The following is a 23,642-nucleotide window of genomic DNA, read 5'->3' as shown; positions in this document are numbered from 1 at the left end:
GCACCTGGGAGGACCATCTGCAGCATCTCCAGGGTGTGCTACAAGCTCTGCAACGTGCTGGCCTGACCATCAAGGCTAGCAAGTACCAGATTGGACAGGGATCTGTCGTCTACCTGGGACACCTGGTGGGCGGGGGGTAAGGTGCAACCCCTCCAGGCCAAAATTGAGACCATCATGGCCTGGGAGCCCCACAAAACCCAAACTGAGGTCTGAGCTTTCCTCGGTCTCACTGGATATTACCGCCGGTTTGTCAAGGGGTATGGTACCATCGTAGTCCCCTTGACTGATTTGCCGTCCAAAAAGCAGCCACGAAAAGTGATCTGGACGGCTGCTTGCCAAGAGGCATTCGAGACCCTGAAGAGCGCGATGTGCACCGCTCCGGTGCTTGCAACACCTGACTTCTCGTAGGAATTCATTGTGCAGACGGACGCCTCTGAGCACGGCGTAGGCGCTGTGCTTTCGCAACTGAACAACAACGGCCAAGACCAACCTGTGGCCTTTATCTCCAGAAGGCTCCTCCCCAGGGAACAACGGTGGAGCACGATCGAGCGAGAAGCCTTCGCTGTGTTCTGGGTCTTGAAGAAGTTGAGGCCATACCTCTTTGGCTCTCACTTCCTGATCCAGACAGACCACCGACCTCTTCGCTGGCTCATGCAGATGAGAGGCGAAAATCCCAAGTTACTAAGGTGGTACATTTCCCTACAGGGGATGGGCTTTCGGGTGGAACATCGGCCCGGAGTTGACCATGCCAATGCTGATGGTCTCTCCCGGTTTTTCCGCCTTAGTGACGAGAACTCCCCAGAGGTTGGGTAGCTCTCCCCACTTTCGGCTGGGGGGGGAAGCATGTTAGACCTGTCAGCCCTAGGGTGGTCTTTCCCTATTTTGATCATCCTTGCCTTTTGCCACCCTCTTTTTCGTTGGCCTTAGGTCTCTGGGCGCTTTACCATTGCTAATCAATGCTAAGGTGCAGGTGCTCTCTTCCTCCAACATGGCTGCCACAGGCCCCTGCAACTGCAGAGTGTTTTTTTAGTAGCACCATAGTTGCCAGGAGCTGGCTGGGACCCTAAACATTGTTGCAACACCAGCCTTCCTTTTTCTCCCATAGCTAGAGTAGGGAAGCTCCTGGAACCTTCCAGAATAGGGGAGGGGTCTGCTTTTTGCCGCCTAAGAGTGTGGTCACCTGACCTGGTCATATATAAGGAAAGGCGGGAAATGTTTAGTCAGTTGGGGTATCACTGACCTGGGGGAACCTACGCAGGAGACTTAGGCGGTAGGGCCTAGACAGGGACCTATACCACTCGGAGTGACAGGGCTTAGGTGCTGCCTTCCAAGCTGAGTAAGGAACACTGGGCTAGCCCACTTATCTGGCCCGGCGGGAGGGGAACCCAGGGACCATCTGCAGTGACCTGCTAAGCCATCAACCTCCAGCTCAACCCCCCTTCCAAGAATCTACTTCAGAAGGGCGCAGGAACCATCTAGCGCCGAGAAACTACCTACCTGTGCTAACAAGGACTGCTGGGGATCAACCAGGTACTGGGCTGTGCCATCCCTGCCCCCCTTGGTCTTAACCTGTTCCCCTGCGCTGTCCTGCCTCATCTCCCCTGCTAAACTACTTGGACTACCTGCCCGGCCTATCCCCTTTGCTGTCCTGCCTCGCCTGGACTGCTGGCTAATCGCTCTCATTGCGCTAGCACCCTGAACTGCCTATCTGCTGGGACTGCCTCATCCCCATGGTTAAACCGCCTGAACTGTCTGTGTTGCCTATCCAGCGCTCCCCTGCTGTGCCCCCTGTAACGCGCTGCACTTCTCACACCTGCTGTGACCCCCGCGGCGCTTCGGCCTCCATCCTGCTTCTAAGCGCTCTGCATGGAGGCGCTAATTGGGGCCACTCACCGCCGCCGCCCAGGATGACCACATGTGCCTGCTGTGAGCACCTGGAGCGTCTTTCCAATCCCCGCGCCGTTGCCGTCACCGCTGCGGCCGGGCGCCACATCAGAGGAGTACCGCTGAGGCGTCCGGAACTCTGCCCTTATTGCTGTGTCGTGAGTGCTTCCCCTGGAGTGGGCTCCGCGGCTGCCGGTAACCTTGCGGCGGCCCCCGGTACAGGGAGAGGGCCGCCGGAATCGGGAACAGGCTGCACTAGGCCCGACAAGGCCTGAAGCCTCTGCCTGCCTTACGTGACGGGGGCGTCGGGAGAGACTACGCCCCCGCCGCTCTGCGATTGGGCACTACCACAGCACCCCCGCAGGCCGCACTGCCATTGGCGGCTGCGGGCGCACCTTCACCGAGGCCTGCTGCAATTGGTCCCAGGGCCCCAGGAGCAGTCGGAGGGCCCGGGACCGGCCCCACGTAACCCCTGCTGATCCCGGGCACTGCTAGGAAGCCCGCACTGCTAGCGAGAGGAGCTCCGGGGAGAGCGAGTCCCCGATCTGCCCACAGCACGCCGCAAGGGCCCAGAGGGGGCCGAAGATTCAAGGTAAACCTCCGGGGAGGAGGGCGGTAGGCCGCGAGAAGGCCCCGAGTTCGCCCCTCCCCTGGGGAAGACTGTTGCTGGGCCCCGTTGGCCCTAGTTGGCCCACTTTAAGCACTGGAACTGGGCCAGGGCCCCAAAAGACACTGTGGGGGCCTCAATTGATAAAAGTTAACCCCTGGATGGGGAATAGTTCCTATTGCCAGGCCCTGATTAGGGAAAAGTTGTTTTTGCCCCAGGAACTGTGGTCATTCTTGCCTGATGAAATGCTTATTCTTGCTTCATGAAATGCTCATCCTTGCCTGATGAGCTGGTTATTTTTGCCTAAGGAAATCCTGTTTGAGAGAGCTAATGCTACCCAGGTTAAATGAAATGTTTATTCCTGCCTGACGAAATGTTTTACTCTTACCTAATGAGATGTTGCCTGATCTTTGATGAAATGTCTTATACTCCTGCCTAATGCAGTGTTTCCTGAGTGCCTTTAGTTACTCCATGAAATGTTTATTGCGGAGTAATGAAGCGTTTATTCCTCTAATTAAATGGTTATTGCGACATGCTATATTGATTAATGAACTGCTCCCTTTACTCCCCTGATGAAATGCTTTGATGATATATTGGTACCTTGAATATTGATTACCCTGATTCTAATTCTAGATAAAAGCTTATTGATTTTTACTCAAACGTACTGGTGTGGTGTCAGTCATTGTGTGCGTTTCCTGTCTCAGTGGATGTGTGTGCTGTATAGTCACTTTACACCTAAGCTTTCGGGTGCCTGCCTGCTCGCGCCAAGCTACTCCCCGGGGAACTGGTGACCCCAGTTCCTACAACTAGTAAATGACACAATACAGAAGCACGGACAAATTAATTCCACTTCTTACTCTTACTATATGTCACTATTTCTTTACTATGTTACCCTTCATTACCTGGCAGTTGACTAAATGTTTACTGTCTTTTCTTTCCTAGAACATACACAGATGAAGGAAGTCTCTGCAAGCTCCTGGAAGATCTCTTTGGCAGCAAGCTTGGAAACGTTGGTAAGTATCCCGATATATATATATATATATATATATATATATATATATATAACACTACACCTACTTGTGGAATTCTTGTGGTTCTTTGCTGGCTCACCGTAGCAACAAAATTGTATTAAATACTCTCTAGTCTCTGTTATCAGTTCAACGATATTGCTCCATATCGCAGCTCAAAAATGTGGACTCTGTGCTGGGAGCACAACTAAAACTGAATAGTTCATTGTCTTATGCGCCTGCAAATAATTCTCTGTCAAGCGCTAACAAACATAAATAGTCTGTGGGGTTTTCAGTCCAATCCTGACTGAACTCGACTTCCAGAAAAGTTCCTTCAGAAATATTCTTTCTACTGGAAACTAAAATTGGTTTACCGCTGTCTCAGCCTGTCTTCAAGGAAAAGTAGTATGTCAGCGGTACTCACAGATACGGAAAGAAAAGTTCAGAGAACGCCGCAGGAATCACTGCGACCGTTTCTCGTTAATGTTCAGCTGAAGTGAGCAGTTTGCCGCGATTGAAACCGCGAGCACAATTGCGCTTGGAGAAGAGGTTGAACACTAGACTGCCAATCTCGGAATCCTCTCTGGCAGCCATCTTGAAGTTCTGCCGAAAGGAATTCATCTGTTTGAATAACAATAGCGAAGACCACCTGAATGGAAGCCTCTTACTAGATCGAAAATAACGCCTAAGAGGTCCCTTGCAACCCACAGGAAGGAACTTGAGACATATTGGGGAATTAACCTGGCCGGACCTGACACCAACTGGACAATTTGCGTCCAATTGCTCTTCTGTCATACTTTGCAAAGGTTGAGGAGAAAGTGGTAAACATGCAGCTTACGGCACATATTGGGAAATTCAACCTCCTGCACCCCACTCAGTCTGGATTCTGGGCCTGTCATTCGACGGAATCTGCCCTGATTTTTGCTGCGGAATCCATTAGGCAATATGTGGATGGGGGTCAGACTGCGGCCTTAATCCTGTTGAATTTAAGTGCCGCCTTTGACACTGTTGCCCACCACACTCTGGTGCAATGTCTGAGGAAAGGAGGTGTGTCTGGCAGTGCATTGAGTTGGATGAAATCATTTTTGACAGAGCGCAGGTTTCAGGTGAGACAGGGCAACCAATATTCGAAAGTCATCAAACTGAGACAGGGGGTGCCGCAGGGATCGACCCTGAGCCCGACCCTGTTCAATCTTTATGTTGCTCCATTAGCGGAGATTGCTGATGAGTTTGGGATCAGGGTTGTGTCTTATGCCGATGACACTCAATTGGTGGTCTCCCTGACACAGGCACAGGACACGGCAGTCTCCAATTTCGTGGCATGCTTGCAAGAGCTGGCCTCATGGATGGATAACAACTGCCTGAAATTTAACGGCAAAAAGACCGAGGTGCTTGTGGTGGGGAGAGCCCCGTCGGAGTGGTCATCGGCCTGGTGGACCCAGAGTTTGGGGTCCACCCCTACGCCCTGCGCTTAGGCGAAGAAGCTGGGGGTAAGGCTGAACGCAAAGCTCTCTTTTGAGTACCAAACCAGGCATGTTTTGCAGTCCTGATGGGAATTCGCAAAACCATGGGCATGATGCCTACCGCTGCCAGAAAGACCATGGTTCATGCCCTGGTAACATCGCGCCTGAATTAGGGTAATATTCTTTACCTGGGTGCAACAACAAAATGTGTGCTTAGACTCCATGGTGACAAATGCAAAAACAACAGTTGATGGACAGAATGCAGAACAATATCATACATTCACACCAGTACAGAGATTTGGGCCTAAATCCATCGTTTTTTTGCACTCCACACCACCCCAGTTCAGACATGGCCATATGCAAATCAGTCTTGACCCTGTGCCTCATGGGAACAGTCCAGCCCGAACTGCCAAGCCATGTCTTTCCTGGACCGGAATCAAGCATCCTAGGACCGGTTTCTGGCTATCAGCCGTCTTCAGCCAGGATAGCTTGACTCCAGTGGTGTTGAGAGCATGGGACTCACGTCTGAGCATACCCATCCCACTCGGGGTGATGAAGGCAAAACCAACAGCTGATGGACAGAATGCAGAACAATGTCATACATTCACCCCAGTATAGAGATCTGGGCCTAAACCCATCGTTTTTTTGCACTCCACACACCCCCCAGTTCAGACATGGCCATATGCAAATCAGCCTTGACCCTGTGCCTCATGGGAACAGTCTAGCCCGAACTGCCAAGCCATGTCTTTCCTGGACCGGAATCAAACATCCTAGGACCGGTTTCTGGCTATCAGCCGTTTTCAACCAGGATATCTTGACTCCAGTGGTGTGGAGAGCATGGGACTCACGTCTGAGCATACCCATCCCACTCAGGGTGACAAATGCAAAAACAACAGTTGATGGACAGAATGCAGAACAATGTCATACATTCACCCCAGTACAGAGATCTGGGACTAAATCCATCTTTTTTTGGACTCCACAGCACCCCAGTTCAGACATGGCCATATGCAAATCAGCCTTGACCCTGTGCCTCATGGGAACAGTCCAGCCCGAGCTGCCAAGCCATGTCTTTCCTAGACTGGAATCAAGCATCTTAGGACCGGTTTCCGGCTATCAGCCGTCTTCAGCCAGGATAGGTTGACTCCAGTGGTGTGGAGAGCATGGGACTCACGTCTGAGCATACCCAGCCCACTCGGGGTGACAAATGCAAAAACAACAGTTGATGGACAGAATGCAGAACAATGTCATACATTCACCCCAGTACAGAGATCTGGGCCTAAATCCATTGTTTTATTTGCACTCCACACCACCCCAGTTCAGACATGGCCGTATGCAAATTAGCCATGACCCTGTGCCTCATGGGAACAGTCCAGCCCGAACTGCCAAGCCATGTCTTTCTTGGACCAGAATCAAGCATCCTAGGACTGGTTTCTGGCTATCAGCAGTCTTCAGCCAGGATAGCTTGACTCCAGTAGTGTGGACTGCATGGGACTCACGTCTGAGCATACCCAGACGTCAGGGTGTACAGAACGCATCTGCTCGTCTGGTTCTCATGCTTCTAGGAGGGCCTCCTCGAAAGCAGCGCTGGCTCTCCTCCACTGGCTGCCGATAAGAGAGAGTCTTGTTCAAGGCACTGTGCATCTGCCACTGTATTAATCAGGGGATGGCTCCTTCCTACCTGTCTGAGTTACTCACTCCTTATCTCCCAGCACGCCAACTGAGATCATGAGGGACGGGTCTGGTGTGCGATCCCGCTATTAAGAGAGCAAGGATGGGTGGGCGCTCCTTCCGCTTTCTGGCTGCCACAGCAATGGAACAGACTTCCCTTGTGTCTCAGGAAACTTTTAAAAATGCATCTCTTCCCCAGGGATAGTTAGGACTGGCGAGGTTAGGCTGTGGCAATCTGGGCAGGTGCACCACAGCGCGGGCACACTGGCCGATTGTAACCATGCACATTATAAATGTGCCTATTAATATTATTAGTGTATTTAACCCAATTTTCCAACCAAATGCAGGTTTGATACCAATATTTCGTCACCATAAAAGATGCAGGCGTTTTCGGTGGGGGAAGTATCTGTCCTTCTCTAGTCACAATCGGCTTGTCTTTCTTAAACAGCGCTTTTATTTTCCCAAGCCATGACTGTTTCTCCTTCTCATGCAGATTGTAAAACATCATTGTGTTGTTCCCGTAAAAATCTATATCAAATACCCTCTGTAATTCACATTTCACGGCTTCTACGTTTTCTGACCAATCTCAGCGCGACTCACACTAACGCACCTATCTGGAGCGTCTACGTTACTCCAGTAACTCTCCAATCCCAGAGAGTCTCACACTAATACACCAATTACAGAAACTTTCGTCTTTCCCGCAACTGACCTATCCTAGCATGGTCTTTCTGACATCAGCTGTAGCTACTGCTCCTGCTTCTGCTGACCCCTCCTTTACAAAATGTATCAGCAATTCTTTCTTTCAGTTTTCTTTCAGACATCTCCATTGTCTGTTTCGTTAAATCAAAGAGGTAGCTTTATTCAATTACACAAGAATCCTGTCTTTCCAGTAGGCAGCGCTTACCTCTACCCAACCACAGAATGTTCTCGTTTCGTCGATAAAGTAGCACTTCCCTCTACCTTACCCTTCTAACAAGCAAGAGGCAAACCCGTTTCTCTGGGGATAAGACACATGTGGAGACTATAATGCTCCTGAGAATTAAGGCTAGAGTTTCACAAGGAAACCGGATGCTACTTCAGTCAATACACTCATACAGATATTTCCCTACCATAAAACAATTCAGTGTTATCGCGAATCCTGAAACCAGACAAGGTTTAATTCTATGTGACTTCTATCGCCACACAAATCCACTTCCTACTTCCCGGAAGCTTCAAAATTCCGACTACACATAACATAGACAATACTCAACATAAAGTGTTAGTCCTCATAAATCCAATAATCACCAAACCAAAACAATAATAACCATCCTCTCCGCTACCAGGAAATCTGATCCAGTGCAAATGGGTCAATTTACAAATCTCCTTTTGTCACAGACTCACTTCATAGATCAGTCATTCATACAGACAGCTGATGGGGCCCATAACACCAACACTCAGCGCAATCACACGGCACTCTAGAATCTGTGCTTAGGAGAAGGGCTGCTGGACATGTGGATACCTTATTATCTATCAGGATTTTGTATCTACTCTCAATATATACACATTATTTACACTTTCAGAAATCCTGACTTTCGCATCAAGGCACTCCACTTTTCGGTCAATGGACCTACTAGTTGGATTGATTGATGGTGTTATTGGATATAGACCTGCTATTTCGCCAATCCAAGTCTTGGAAGCATTTTATATTTATAATATTTAAATCACAAACTCTGGTTTAAGTTAGATCAAATCCAAGTTTATCTAAATCTTAGCATAAATCATTAGGTCTTTAATTTATTTTATAATAGAAATCAGATTTATTCATGAAATGAGCATTAGAAAATAGAATTTAAGAGAAAACATGACTAGATTGCAAATCATTCAATTACCCATGAGCAGAAGATGATAACTCGGTTGAAATGGACACCCGCAATCACTGGAAAGGACTTCCCATAAGATGACTGCCTGACCCACGAGCAGGGGATCTCACCAAAAGGACAAATGATTGGAAAATGCGCCAATAATCTAAAATAAAGTTTACTAAAATGACAAAGTCTGTTCAGCAATCCACAGTAAAACGCAGTCCGGCAGAGTGGAGCGAGGAAATGAAAAGGGTCAAATGCGGTATGACAAATGAGGGGCTGCTTATACCTTTCCCTGTCTTACTTCATACTAAAGTGGCAACTTGAGGGGCTGACCAATGTTCCGATTGGCTGGTTTAGAGGGTAGCGACAGTCCTTTTCCCTCTTCCCAGCTCAAACTGGTTTTACATGGTGACTTAGCACAAAGGTTCCAAAGAGCAATAGTTCATTCGATTCCCATGTGGGAAGCAGAAAATGTATCTTTTCGATGAATACAGCTCCATTGACAGGTTACATTCTTTGTTTTGCACAATTTCTCATATGCTCATCTTCGGCTCGGGGACAAGTCCACAGCAAAATCGACCTTGGTTGGGAACGCGATGTCAATGGTTCACCGACCACGTGACCTCTGAGGTGATCTGGTCATGCGCGAAAATACCATGCGCTCAGCGTAGCATGTGGCTCTCCCAACGCCATCTTGGATTTGCATGGCTTAATAGGCCCAAATGTTAACAAGGTGAAAATCAATAAAATACAGAAATTTGAATATAGAAAGGTAGTACTAATGTTTAACCCCATACTAAACCCAAGGCGTTTTTAGTATTTTTCTTGCAAAAAGCAACATTAAGGCCATAATACTCATCGTTTGACATCTTGGGCAACAATACAGTCACAAAGCAACACAGAACATGCACATTTCATGTTATTTACTATTTTAACACACTCTAAGATTAGTTTGAGTACTTAATTAGCTTTATTAGCTATGCCATGCAGTTTTGCCATTAGTCCGTTGTGTAAAGGGTGTTTACTTAGGTGCAAAAGGTTGAATTAGTATCAAGTACACATCAAACAGATTACTGAATTAGGGTTAAAATGATTAGTTAAGTTAATTTTACGCAAATTAGAGTAGGTGTACAAAAGTTTTTGTTCTACCCGCTCCATCATAGGTAATACCTAAAATGGGTAGGAGGGAGCAAGGCCAAAACCAGCCTGGCCTGAAAATTGAAACTGTGCCAAAAGTTCAAAATCCTATGCCTGGGAACTAAGGAGAGGAGATGTTTACCGTGGGCCTTGCAGTAAATGTTGCAAAGACATTGAAAGACATTTGGGCACCTTTCGACATACATGATCAAACCGGTTTGAACTAGGAGGGCGATGGGGAGACTGTCACCTCATCCTAACTGACCAATCCCTATGACTCCTGCCCCGAAAGATTGCAACTTTTGTGTGTAGTTAGCCAAGGAATAGAGTATAATAGGGGTCCATTCTGATATTTTTGAGCGGACATTACATTCACCCTATCCTGATGCTGTGAGAGACTCTGTCGTTCATGGACTCTGAACTTTGACTGCGCCAGAACTTTGCGGGAACTGACCCTTGGGATGTGCGGAGGAGATTATAGGGTTAGTCAGTCAGCTTTGGGAGTCCCATTATGAAACCTGCGGTTCATCAGCCTTCCTGGTAGACCATTCTCATCATCGACTTAGACTAAAGGGTAATAATCGTTTTTCCCCTTTTCATTTTCTAAAACCTTCCTAAATTCTTTTTTCTTAAAAGACCTCGATTTTTCTATGAATATTTCAAAGAAACTGTCTAATAAAGCCTAATCTCATTTTGCTCAAATTCTTTAAGATAAATTAATGTTTTAACATTGAAATACGAGTCTGTGGTTCTTTAATATAAACTGATTATAAATGTATAAAAGCTTTAAATGTGGTTGAGCTGAACTTGATCACCATCAACTTACTCAACTAGTTGGTTCATCGACCAAATGGCGGAGTACCTTGATTCTAAAGGCAGTCAGAATCCAAATTATTGTATATAATGTATATAAAGTCTATATTGTGATTCTCTGACAGCTTTAATAAGGTACCCCGTCTAATCCAGCAGCTTACAGATCCAGTAGAGCAAATGATTGCGTGTGTTTTCGGTGCTATAGGCCCCAGCGATGTGAGTATGACTAAGAGTTAGTCAGTGGGAATGTTTCCTGGATTTGTGTTTTAGAAATTTTATTTTAGCCACGCTGGATCAATTAATTGGTAGCAGACTGATGGTTATTATTGATTAGTTTGGTGATTATTGATTATTGATTATTTTCATGTCTAACACTCTATGTTGAGTCTTGTATCACGTTTTGTGTAGTCAGAATTTTGAAGCTTTCGGGAAGTAGGAAGTGGACACGTGTGGCAAGAGAAGTTACCTGGAATTGCACATCGTCTGATTCTAATTTGGTGATAACACAGGACGGTGTGTTATGTTAGGGACATTTCTGTGTGTGAAATAGCAACAGGTTTTCTTGTGAATCTTTGGCCTTAATTCCCAGGAACAGTATAGTCTCCACATGTGTTTTATCCCCAGAGAAACAGGTTTGCCTCTTGCGTGAGAGAAGGGTAAGGTAGAGGGAAGTCCTACACTTATTGAACATATTCTTGTAAGTTTGAATAAGCTATCCTTTTTGTCTAGAGAAACAGACAATGGAAGTGTATTTTAGGTTGAATCTAAGCATTTTAGTGAAAAGAAAAAGGTTAAGAAATTTTGTGCATATAAATTTTGTAAAGTACGGATCGGCAGAAGCAGGAGTAGAACTGACGTCAAAATGACCGCGCTGCTATTGGCCAGTTGCGGAAGAGCAGAGGGCTTTCTGATTGGTGCGTTGGTGTGAGACGCACTGGAATAGGTCAGTGTAGGAGTGATGTAGAGCTTTCTGATTGATCCGTTGGTGTGAGACGCGCTGGGATAGGTCAGACACGCGAAGCATTAAGAAGAGTCAATTGGCAAAGGAATTGTGTGTTTTGATAACATAAAAGAGTAAAAATGTATTACGGTGAACCAGAGAAAACGTCATGGTTCGGGAAACTTAAAAATCTTTTCAAGAAAGACAAACCTATTGTGACTAGGGAAGGAAAGGTATTTCCTCCACCGTAAACACCAGCATCTTATATGATGGTGAAATATGGCTATCATACTTGTATATGGTTAGACAATTGGGTGAAATATACTAAAGACGATGGCATTTTGGCTTTTCCAGAGAACAGATCGTTTAGCACAGCTGTGATTTGAAATTTGAGAGGAAGAATGATGAAACTGGAACTTAGACCATTATGAACATTATTCATTTGCTACTTGCCGTTTGGAGACCGTGTTTGGCGCTGGAGGACTGTGGTGGTGCGCCGAGGTTCAACAGAAGCGCTTTGTAAGGCGCTACCTTTCGCCGGACCCGCTCCGCGGGTCCCGCTTCACGGAGCAGAGCCTTGCAATTATTTGACCTCACTCCACTAAGGGTCTCTGGCTTACAGGGCTGCGAGCGAGCATACTGCTGGACTCCAACTTCCAAGAGTCCCAGCAGTTTCCATCACCGATCCCACCTGGTGACGCTCTCCCTGTAGGCCACGCCCCCCGCTCCTCTGTGAAAAAGCTCCGGATCAGAAACAGCTGCGGATAACATTATTCATTTGCTACTTGCCGTTTGGAGACCGTGTTTGGCGCTGGAGGACTGTGGTGGTGCGCCGAGGTTCAACAGAAGCGCTTTGTAAGGCGCTACCTTTCGCCGGACCCGCTCCGCGGGTCCCGCTTCACGGAGCAGAGCCTTGCAATTATTTGACCTCACTCCACTAAGGGTCTCTGGCTTACAGGGCTGCGAGCGAGCATACTGCTGGACTCCAACTTCCAAGAGTCCCAGCAGTTTCCATCACCGATCCCACCTGGTGACGCTCTCCCTGTAGGCCACGCCCCCCGCTCCTCTGTGAAAAAGCTCCGGATCAGAAACAGCTGCGGATAACATTATTCATTTGCTACTTGCCGTTTGGAGACCGTGTTTGGCGCTGGAGGACTGTGGTGGTGCGCCGAGGTTCAACAGAAGCGCTTTGTAAGGCGCTACCTTTCGCCGGACCCGCTCCGCGGGTCCCGCTTCACGGAGCAGAGCCTTGCAATTATTTGACCTCACTCCACTAAGGGTCTCTGGCTTACAGGGCTGCGAGCGAGCATACTGCTGGACTCCAACTTCCAAGAGTCCCAGCAGTTTCCATCACCGATCCCACCTGGTGACGCTCTCCCTGTAGGCCACGCCCCCCGCTCCTCTGTGAAAAAGCTCCGGATCAGAAACAGCTGCGGATAACATTATTCATTTGCTACTTGCCGTTTGGAGACCGTGTTTGGCGCTGGAGGACTGTGGTGGTGCGCCGAGGTTCAACAGAAGCGCTTTGTAAGGCGCTACCTTTCGCCGGACCCGCTCCGCGGGTCCCGCTTCACGGAGCAGAGCCTTGCAATTATTTGACCTCACTCCACTAAGGGTCTCTGGCTTACAGGGCTGCGAGCGAGCATACTGCTGGACTCCAACTTCCAAGAGTCCCAGCAGTTTCCATCACCGATCCCACCTGGTGACGCTCTCCCTGTAGGCCACGCCCCCCGCTCCTCTGTGAAAAAGCTCCGGATCAGAAACAGCTGCGGATAACATTATTCATTTGCTACTTGCCGTTTGGAGACCGTGTTTGGCGCTGGAGGACTGTGGTGGTGCGCCGAGGTTCAACAGAAGCGCTTTGTAAGGCGCTACCTTTCGCCGGACCCGCTCCGCGGGTCCCGCTTCACGGAGCAGAGCCTTGCAATTATTTGACCTCACTCCACTAAGGGTCTCTGGCTTACAGGGCTGCGAGCGAGCATACTGCTGGACTCCAACTTCCAAGAGTCCCAGCAGTTTCCATCACCGATCCCACCTGGTGACGCTCTCCCTGTAGGCCACGCCCCCCGCTCCTCTGTGAAAAAGCTCCGGATCAGAAACAGCTGCGGATAACATTATTCATTTGCTACTTGCCGTTTGGAGACCGTGTTTGGCGCTGGAGGACTGTGGTGGTGCGCCGAGGTTCAACAGAAGCGCTTTGTAAGGCGCTACCTTTCGCCGGACCCGCTCCGCGGGTCCCGCTTCACGGAGCAGAGCCTTGCAATTATTTGACCTCACTCCACTAAGGGTCTCTGGCTTACAGGGCTGCGAGCGAGCATACTGCTGGACTCCAACTTCCAAGAGTCCCAGCAGTTTCCATCACCGATCCCACCTGGTGACGCTCTCCCTGTAGGCCACTCCCCCCTTCACCAGCAATCTACAAATAGCGTGTCAGTACACCGCTGCGCGGTAGCGCGCGGGTAGCGCCCGGGAGAAGCCCGGGACAAGGGCGGGCCCTCTGTGGCCCTCAGTGGCCGAAGTTGGCTGGGCTGGGCCCAGTTATTTTCATCGTCAGCAAGTACATGTGATTTTGTTTGAGGCTTGTTTGTTGAAGAAAGCTGTTTTATTGTGATACTTCATATCTATCTGGCTTTTATCGCCTGTGTGTTTATTTGCATCTCCTAGACTATTATTTTATTATCTTGAAAGCCCATTTTTATTCCGTGTTATATTGTCATCAGGAATAATTTTTTTATTACAACATTCTTTTGTGAATATACCGGTTTGGAACATGTCTAAAAAATTAAGGTCTGGTAGGGAAGTGGGTGGTATTCCTATGGTGACCAAAGATATTAACCGTACCAGAAATAAATCAGTAAATAACCCCCCCTTGAAAGGACAATGCCAACTGTTTGAGTTTTGGGATTTAGCCTCCCCCAAGTCCGTTAATTTATCCACAACTAAAGGTGCAGGGGTTTTAACTCGAGGGGGCCCTTGCCAAGCAAATGTGTCAGGGTCGCTCTCTTCTGGGCAGCCTTTACAGCAACAGCTTGCGTCGGGGGCATCTCCCCCCCGCGTTTACTCGGAGGGGATTGGTGAGAGTGTGCCCGCCTTCCCAATAACTGATGGGGAACTTATGCTTGCTCAATCTAGCCTGCCACCCGTGTCCCAAACCCCGCTGAAGGGGCATTCGGTGGGCGAGTCATCGGCTCTCTCCATTGACTTTGATCTCTGCGGTCGATATGTTAGTACAGGGAGGGTGGAGCCTCTAGCCCCAGGTAAATCTTCTGGGGGTGCTACCCCGTCTGGGTTGTTGCTGTATAGTAGTACCCCCTCGCCAAATGGTCAGGATTTGTCTGATTTGTTAATAGCTTCTGGCACTCCAGGACTTGACTTATCAGGTATTGGAGGGCCAGGCGCTGCATGTGAAAAACCAATCTCTGAATCGATGATAGCCTTGGAACAATTGCTTGCTTCTATTCTATCTCTTTTGGGGAAATTTGTGGGTAACTCGGATTGTATTTTGGAGTCTGTCACCCAAATACTGAAGGCCCTGCTACAAAAGGCATCGGTAACTGGAAGTGCCCCCCCGACTAGGATGGAACATGGTTAATTGGGGGAACGGATCGTCCCTCCAGTGGATCTTGAAAAGAATGTGGGGACATTGGTCATGACATCACATCTTGTTACTATGCCTCAAACTGCAGTGCCCAACTGTATTAACAACTCAGTTCTTGAGATTGTGGAGGAAGATATATCTACATCTGGCCCTAAAGCTCCTCCAGAGCTCTTTCCTATTTTTATGCCTGAAAATAATAAAGAATCTAATAGTGATGGTCAAGAGATAAAGCCTAAAACCGGCAATTTTAGAAAGAATAAGGGGAATAAAAAGAAACCGTTGAGGAAATACAAGAAGAAAAGGCAACGTCGGATAATTTTTCGAAATTCTCTGACTACCCCGGAGAAAGAAGTGTTTGTTGTAGATCCATCTTTTCTACCCACGAATGTGAATGTTGAGATGGAAGCGAACCCCCCTATTTCTACCTCTTATAATGTGGAAGGTGAAATGTGTCCATTAACATCCTTGGATGATTTTCCACAAAGGGGGACTCTACCTCCCAGCTTGTCACTCTCGACTGGGATCGTTGGTTCCACACAACATCCATCGGGGGCTTTGAATCCTCTGGCCTCTCCTTTCTTAGTAGTCGCTGAGAGGGGAGAGCGCCTTGGTCCTAATTGTCCGGTAATAGCCGTAAAAACTCCTGTGGAAACTCTTGAGTTAGACTTCTTACCTCTTTTTGACGGGGACTTGCCCTTAAATAGGTCTTGGCTCCTCAAACGTTTTTTTGAGATAGAAAGTCTCCGTCATATCCAAACTAGAGATATAGAGCTAGTCACTCTTTTTGGTGAAGTAAAGGTAACAAGTATTAGGGTCAAATTTTATTCACCCATCATTGTAAATTTGATATTAGGGCAAGCTGAGTATTTTCAACGTTCAGGTATTGATATTCTTCCGATTTTTAATCGTGAAAATACAAACCTGCTTTCTGGGGAGTTATTTAGAGGAGCAGAGATAAGTGGTGCGGATTCCGCCTTTACAGACCTGAGGATTTGGGTATCTAAGGGTAAACGTGCGGTCTCCCAAGTAAAGCCTCTTCCGCTGTCCCAGAATTCTTTTATGTCTGAGGACAATAATCGGTGGAACTGGCTACAAAGCGCCCTATCTACAAGAACCAAAGATAACCCCAGGTTGTTTCAACATCTTTAACACCTCATTTAATATTATTTCCTGGAATGCGGCAGGGATCCACAATAGCCCAGAGAAACTGGAGTTTTTATATTCCCTGGGTGCTGATGTGATCTGCCTACAGGAAACGTGGTGTATTAATACGTTGAAGATTTCAAAGGACTATTATGCCCTGGAAGTGCCCGCGGTCCCTTCTAAGAAAGGCCATGCTAGGGGGGGCATTGCTTGTTTACTTTTAAATAAATGGCAATGGAGATTCTCTCACTATATTGATCCAAGCAATTTGTTCCATGCTATAACCATTGATAATTTGTCGAACAATGGTATAAAATCCCCCATTGTGATTTTGAATGTTTATATCCCTCCTGATGAGAGTTTTAATAAGATTTTATTGCAGGTTTTTCAATATATAGTTTTGATTAAAAATGTTCCGTCTCCTCCGGAAATTTTGCTGGTGGGGGACTTGAATTCCAAAATCTCCAATGTTAGTTTGGAACTCTTTAGGAATATACCTAGGGAAGAGGCTTATTTTATTCCTCAGTCACTGTTCCCTGATAAATTAGTGACAAATAAACGTGGGAAGATTTTGTTGAATGAATTAGCGGCCGTCGACGGGCACATATTAAATGGGAGATTACCATCGGATGTGCCTGCTAAATTTACTCATAAGTCTCCCTTTGGGTCTTCTATTCTGGATTATGTAGTCACGGACTATGGTTTGTTCCCTTCCATTCTGGACCTTAAAGTTATAGATACTCCTTTAAGTGATCATAGCATATTGCTGGTAACTTTCTCCTTAAAACCTGTGACTACCGCACCGTGGTCTATGCACGGTAGGGATGTGGCTTTCCACGCTTCTTCTGGAAGATGTTTTTGGAATCCTTCTGCCATTAATGAGGTGCAGGATTTCCTAGCCTATACACTATTATCTCTAGATGAGTGGCGCGGTAATGAAATGGCTAACTTTGCGGAATTTATGCGTAAAATTACCTCGTATGCTAAAAGAAAGAAAATGCCCTGTCCCAAAAATGGAGAAGTAGTGCCTAGCGTTTTGCGTAGCTTGAATGTGGAAATAAACAAACTGGTCCGTGAACAATATCTTGATAGACTTAGAGACCGGGGAAAAGAAATTTCTAGGTTAAAAAGAAAGAGAAGTAGACTTCGGCAAAAAATAAAAAAGGAAGGGGAGGATAAAGTATGGATTAGTCTGAGGGAGGCAGTTCTGCATGGCAGGATCAGAGAGTTTTGGGCAATAATCGGTAGGGGGTGTGGCTCTCATATAAGCCCTTCCCCTATCGCTATTGCGGAAAAAGCTTGGACCGCCTATATTCAAGACCTTTATTCAGGGAATGGGAGCTTAATTATGGATATTACAAAGGGTGCCCCCATCTGTAATGACTCCGACAGTGGTGTCTCTTCTTTGGGCCTTTGTATTTGCCCCGCTGAAAAAGAAATTGAGTTGGCGATAAAAACTATGCGTGTCTCTGGGGCAATGGGCCCTGATGAACTACCCATGACGGTCCTAAAATCCGATCCTGTAAGGTGGAGTAAAATCCTGTATCCACTTTTTAGGGCGTGTTTTTTGTCTAAAACAGTACCACCCTCGTGGAGGGGAAGTATCCTGGTCCCTATCTTTAAGAAGGGTTCCAGAGATAGTCCTGGTAACTATCTTCTGATAGCACTTCTCGACTCCGTCGGAAAGGTATTTGCGAAATGTATCTTGACATCCCTCTCCGACTGGGCCGAGGAGAACAATATTTTGCCATTAGAACAGACTGGTTTCCGCAGGAATCACGGCACGCTGGACAATCTTACAGCCCTCCAGGTGGTAACAAATAAATACGTGCAGGTGAGAGGTGGCGTTGTGTACGCTGCCTTTATTGATTTCTCCACGGCGTTCGACAGAGTTGATCGTGGAACGCTGTGGAGAAAATTGGCAGCGTTCAGGCTCCCACACTATTTGTTGGAGTTGGTGAAGGCGCTACATACAGAGACCTGGTGCAAGGTTTTGATGGGGGGCGAAAGGGGGTTATCCGGTACAATAAAAACTTTGAATGGCCTTAAACAAGGCTGTTTACTGGCTCCCCTTTTGTTCTCCCTATACACGGCAGACCTTCCGGCTGCCCTGGCCGCCGGAGAGGGCTTTCCCCCGGTGATTGGGGGGGCACCAATTTCATGCATGATGTATGCCGATGACGTTCTCATCCTTGACCTAACACCTAAAGGTTTGGCAAATCGGCTTCATGCTTTGCATTCGTTTGCGGTAGCCCATGCGATGAAGATCAACATTAGTAAAAGTAAAGTCATGTGCATAGCTGGCAGGAAGAGATGCCGTTCTGTTGATTATGGTTGGTTCATTGGGGATCAAAAACTGGAGGTGGTAAAGTTTTACACTTTTCTAGGGAAAATTGTTACAGCTAACTTGAGTGAGAAACTCCATATTGAGCAGTGTACACGCAAAGCTCTGGCCCATGGCAAAGGTTTGAATGCCCTGTACCATGTAACGGGGAAACGGCACTTTCCTATTTTATTGGAAGTATTTAGATCCAAAATCCCCGCTACAATATTATATGGTATTGAACTAATTGATATGGGAAAATGGGACTTTTGCCATAAGATCGAGGGGAAGCTCCTAAGATCTCTCTCTTCCTTAAATACTGCGTGCTCGCTGGCAGCCTGTAGACTCGATTTTGGACTTAGGAGTAGTTGGGCCCAGGGAGTATGTGCCCTGGTAAGATGGGTGGCTTGCCTTGCTAGAGCTGAAGTAGGTACAATGAGAGCCCTCGTCAGAACTGAATTGTTGGGTAATCTTAAGGAGTTTTCTCAACTTGTCTGTAATTTTAGAAAAGCTGTATCTTTGCTAAATTTAGATGAAACCACGCTTTTTCTGTATTCACCATCACAGTTGAAATCAGTGTTGAAAGCTGCTTCATGGGATCTATGTTTTCGCTCTGATTTAAAATTAATTTGTGGGAAAAGCCATGTCGTTCACCTCCTTGATTCGTATCAGTTGAGACGACCTCAACCCTATGTTTCATGGTCCCTTCCTCATGGCATACGTAGGTTCTGGTTTCTCCTACGCTATGATTTAATACCTCTTAACCAATTGTTATCTAAATGGAATGGTTCATCTCCTCTGTGCAACCTATGTAAAGTGAACAATCAGGACTGCATGCATGTGTTATTGATCTGCCCTGCACTTCGTAAACTGCGTGGCAGATGGCTAAAACCTATCTGTCTTCGTTTGGGTATACTTACACTGAATGCTTTCCTTTCTGCACTTTATTGCCCTCCCAACGAAATGTTTTGTTTTTATATTTTTAATTTTTTTAAGGGCTTCCTTGTTATTTATTAATTGAGTTCTGGGAGGTGGTTTTGTGGGGTTGATTCTGTATATTTTCTATGGCACATGTTAGCACTGTATTTTCCCCATGGTTCCGTAATTAGTATTGCATTTATTCTAGGGTTTGTAAATGGTACATGTTCTACTCTTGTTATTAGCTTTCTGTGTTTATGTAACCGATATGTTTGGAAATATGTACACTTTCATGTGGTTCTTGTGTTTATGTAACCGATATGTCTGGAAATGTGTACACTTTTATGTGGCCCTCTTACGAGAGCCAAAATCATAATAAAATAATTTGAAAATTTGGAACTTAGACCTAGTCCAACTCAATTTGAAGCGTTAGGTGAATGGGAAGATGAAATGTATGAAAGAGAGAGACACAGAGGTGTAAAGAATTACAGTCATAGTTATGGTAGAGTATGGGTTTTAAATCATGAAGAACGAATGGGACGTTGGCGGAATGCTAATATGACTGATAGAATGTTTCCTGCTAGAACAGTTGAGGAAATTACGGGGAAACAGTCTACTGAGCAAAGAAAACACGCAGTGTCAGAAAGGTATGGGTATGGAGTGAGGGATACAGATGATGAGTTGCTGGAAGACATTTTAAATAGGAGACCACCTCCACATCAACAGGATTCTGCGGTGGTGACACCAAATGCCCTGCCAAAGGAAACTGTGATGAATCAAAGTCCAGAACAGCTTTCAACAAATTCAGGGATAAACAATTCATTTAACAGATCAGAAACTGTGAGGCTTGATAGTGATAATACAGTTGAATTAGCCAGAACTACGGGAGAATTAACTGACAAAATAAGAGAATTGATGAAGAACATGGAAGCTGTGACTGTGCCAGTAACAATAGGGCCAATAATCGAGAACCAAAAGAGGGACGACCATTCCTTAACCATTCCATTTAATCCTGGAATGCAAAGGGCAAGAGAAGGGATAATTCCTGAAAATGAGATGAAGGATTTTGCTGGTCCATCTAGATTAGGTCCGCCTTCAAATCTGACCATAAATCAGAGTCCAGTAAATCGGACTCCTATGGTAGCAGAGTCAACGACTGTAACCCCAGAGAGAATTTTAGACAGAATGAGGTTAACTATGACCCCTGTGGGTCAGTCCCCAGATTAATTAAGTGATTGGGTAAAGAGTTTGCAGAATAAAGATGCCGAACCACAACCCTTGGATGTGCTGAAGTTAATAATAGACATGGAGGAACTGATTTTGGGGACTATTGGTACAGATCGACTAAAAACCTATCAGGACGAAGAGCTCATGTTTATGTGTAAAAGCATAACATGGAGAGCCAAGAATTTACATGAGAAACTAGAGGAAGCAGCGAACAAATTAGGAGGAGATTATGCAAAGAACAAGGGATTGCAAAAGCCATAAAGAGTAGATTTTACTGAAAAGGATATAGAGAATCTGAACACCTCATGAAGGTTAACCCAAGTGAAGGAACTAACTGTGTTACTGAGAAGATGGAGAGATGTGGATAGGTGGAGAAGTAGGTGGATAAGAAGGAAAGAAGGGACAGCTGATAAAGCAACACTGGCTTTTCCGGTAAGGGAAAAGAAACCATTCGTAGAAGAATGCCCAATGAGGGAGATCACGGGAGGAGGTTATGTACACGTCCCGTGGTCTAGACAGGATATACTGTCATTCACAAATGATTTTCCTAGGTTGAGAGAAAAAAAGCCTGTGGAATGGTATTGACAGCTAGATAGATTTGTGAAGGTTTCGAAAGTATTGTGGGTAGATTTGGACGGATTATTTGAAATCGTTGTCCCTGCTTATTTGTGGACATATTGTAAAATCACTGTTGACTGGCTGGAGAAGGAGTACCCTAGAGATGACAAAATGGGAGCACCAAGCCCAGATGTGATGAGAAAGTATGTGCATGTGATTACGTTCCTGAAGGATACGTTTTCCCTGAAAGAAACAGATTGGGTAAAAATTGATAGAACACATGAGGAAAGCAAGGAGTCTGTGCATGCTTACTACTAAAGGTTGCTTTTAGTTTTTAAACAGTATAGCGGATATGAAAATATGAGTGAAAAGGACATGATCCAAAATCAAGAGAGGGAAAAGGAATCGTAGTCCATTCCGCTTCCTTTGGCTAGAGTAAATAATCAAGGGCCCGATGTAGGCAAATCTTATTTACCGACTCTAGAATACCGAAATTTACCGATTCGGTATTCTAGATTCGGTAAATGAGATGTAGGAAATTATTCTGTAATTTTTACCGAATCGGTATTTACCGATTCGGTAATTGCCATTGATTCCTATGGGATTTGAGGCCCATAGGAATCAATGTCAATTACCGAATCGGTAAATACCGATTCGGTAAAATTACCGATTTGTCAAGGGGGACAGGGTGTTCATTTGACACCCTGTTGCACCCCTGATTCTGGCTTGTGTGCCATGTGACACGCATACATGCCCTTGTGTGCCACATGGCACAGGTGTACATGCACAGATGTGCATGTACACAGGAATTCGTTGTTTACCACACAATAGAATTTTGTGGTAAATAACGAATTCTTAAGGGCCTGTGGCACTGTTTTCAGTGCCACCTACATCTAGATTTACCGAATCGGTAAATTTACCGAATCTGTAAATTTCAGGCCCCCTACATCTCAAACACCAAATACCGGTCGGTAGTGGCCGAAATCGTCCGTTACCGACCGGTATTTGGTGTCCTACATCGGGCCCCAAGTTGGGGAGAATGAACCACTTGTCCTGTGTTTCCAAGGTCTATGATAACGTGTGGGGGTTCATGACATTAAAAAACCCTCATATGCGAACACTGGTATCAAGCGGTATATCTTGATTCTCCGCTGTTTTAGTGTCGCAGCAGCATTATCATTGGGTCTTTTCCTTTGTCTAGTATGCTGGCCTCCACCTGGAGGAAGACCGACTGGATTGACTGTAGTGGTCAGGGATTAAAAATGAGGGGTGAGTTGGCGCTCAGGTGAGTGTAGTTTAAAATCTCTTATACCTAGTCTCTGAGGATTTTACTCTATCGAGCTTAGGTGTAGAGAAGTAAAAAACAGTGGTGTGCATGCTAAGGCCTAGTTACCAGCCTTCCGCACTAGTGAGGTAGGTCAGGTCAACATGTTTCAGCCTTCTGGCGTCTCTAGAGGCTTTCGTCAGGACCACGGTGCTTAAGAGTAAATTGTTGGCTCTTAAGGGGCTAAGTGGTGCGATTACCACTTCAGTTTATAGATCATTTATCTGAAAGGAAAAGAATGATTCATGGTAGTCACATTCTCTGTGTTGTACTTGAGTTAATACATTCTAGAATCACAGTAATCCATGTATATCGACTATCTAGACATGGTGACTAATGTAATGCTGGATAACAAGTTTTGGACGTGTATTAACGTACTGTGCACGAACCACAAAGGGCCAAAGGGTCAAAGAAAAAGGTAAAAGCTACACAAAATAAATTATATAATGTATAAAAGTAGAAGTGGTGCTTGAGGCAGTCAAGGATAGAGTGGGTTCTCATCGGGATCATTGTCATCATAAATATTATCAAAGGACGTTTTTACAAACGTTTGTTAGCAAAAAGACGGGCGTGTCTTGAACATCCTGTCTGGGTGTATAGGTGGATGCCGTTTTAGTCAAAGGCATCCGATGTTACGAGCAGAGTGATGGAGAGTCCCTGTATTTACACAGTTAAGAGCCGCGTACGATTTAAGCGTTAAAGCGCCAGCGGAAGGCATTACCTTGTTTCATTGTTATGGCGCTGTCATTGAGGGGTCGGAACAGAGCGGCAAGCCTGTTGCTGTTGTCACAAAATGAAAGGGCATTAAATCGTTGCTGTGTTACTTACAGTTAGTTGTCTCATCGTTCAGGGCATCGCTCTTACCGGTGTTGCCGTCTCCAGCGACTTGTGCTGTCTCCGGGCCTCGTGTGTCGGGCAGCCGCTTGTAGCCGGTTTTTGCCAATTCCGATCAGTGAAGAGTAAAGAGAGACTATAGTACTTGGTTGAACGGGGAATTTCCTCTGGGGTTGCCCAAATTAAGTTATATTATTTACCTCTAATTGTATAGGGGGGGGAGTGAGGTTTTCTAATTTCTTGGAGGATTTTATTGGGGGATGATGACAAATAGTTGAAATTGAAGATAGACTGGCAGTAATGTAGTATTACGTCAGTATTGTTAGTACTTACTAAGGATGCACGAGTGTTGAC

The 23,642-nt window shown here is 46.1% G+C and overlaps 1 long non-coding RNA gene across 4 annotated transcripts in view; it reads left to right on the top strand.

The window, feature by feature from the left end:
• Positions 1–23,642, top strand: part of LOC144780855 (uncharacterized) — an 800,768-nt gene that overhangs the window by 154,703 nt on the left and 622,423 nt on the right. For 2 of the 4 annotated variants that reach the window (XR_013600814.1, XR_013600813.1), the window contains exon 4: positions 3,434–3,504. The exons of the other annotated variants lie outside the window; for them this stretch is intronic. This is a non-coding gene — a long non-coding RNA (uncharacterized LOC144780855). The remainder of the gene's footprint in view (positions 1–3,433; positions 3,505–23,642) is intronic. 4 annotated transcript variants of the gene reach the window in all.

This window comes from Lissotriton helveticus, chromosome 9 (genome assembly GCF_964261635.1).
Source record: "Lissotriton helveticus chromosome 9, aLisHel1.1, whole genome shotgun sequence".
NCBI classification, from domain to species: Eukaryota; Metazoa; Chordata; class Amphibia; order Caudata; family Salamandridae; genus Lissotriton; species Lissotriton helveticus.
Note: the sequence above shows the minus strand (reverse complement) of the source record. Positions and strands in the feature narration are given on the sequence as shown.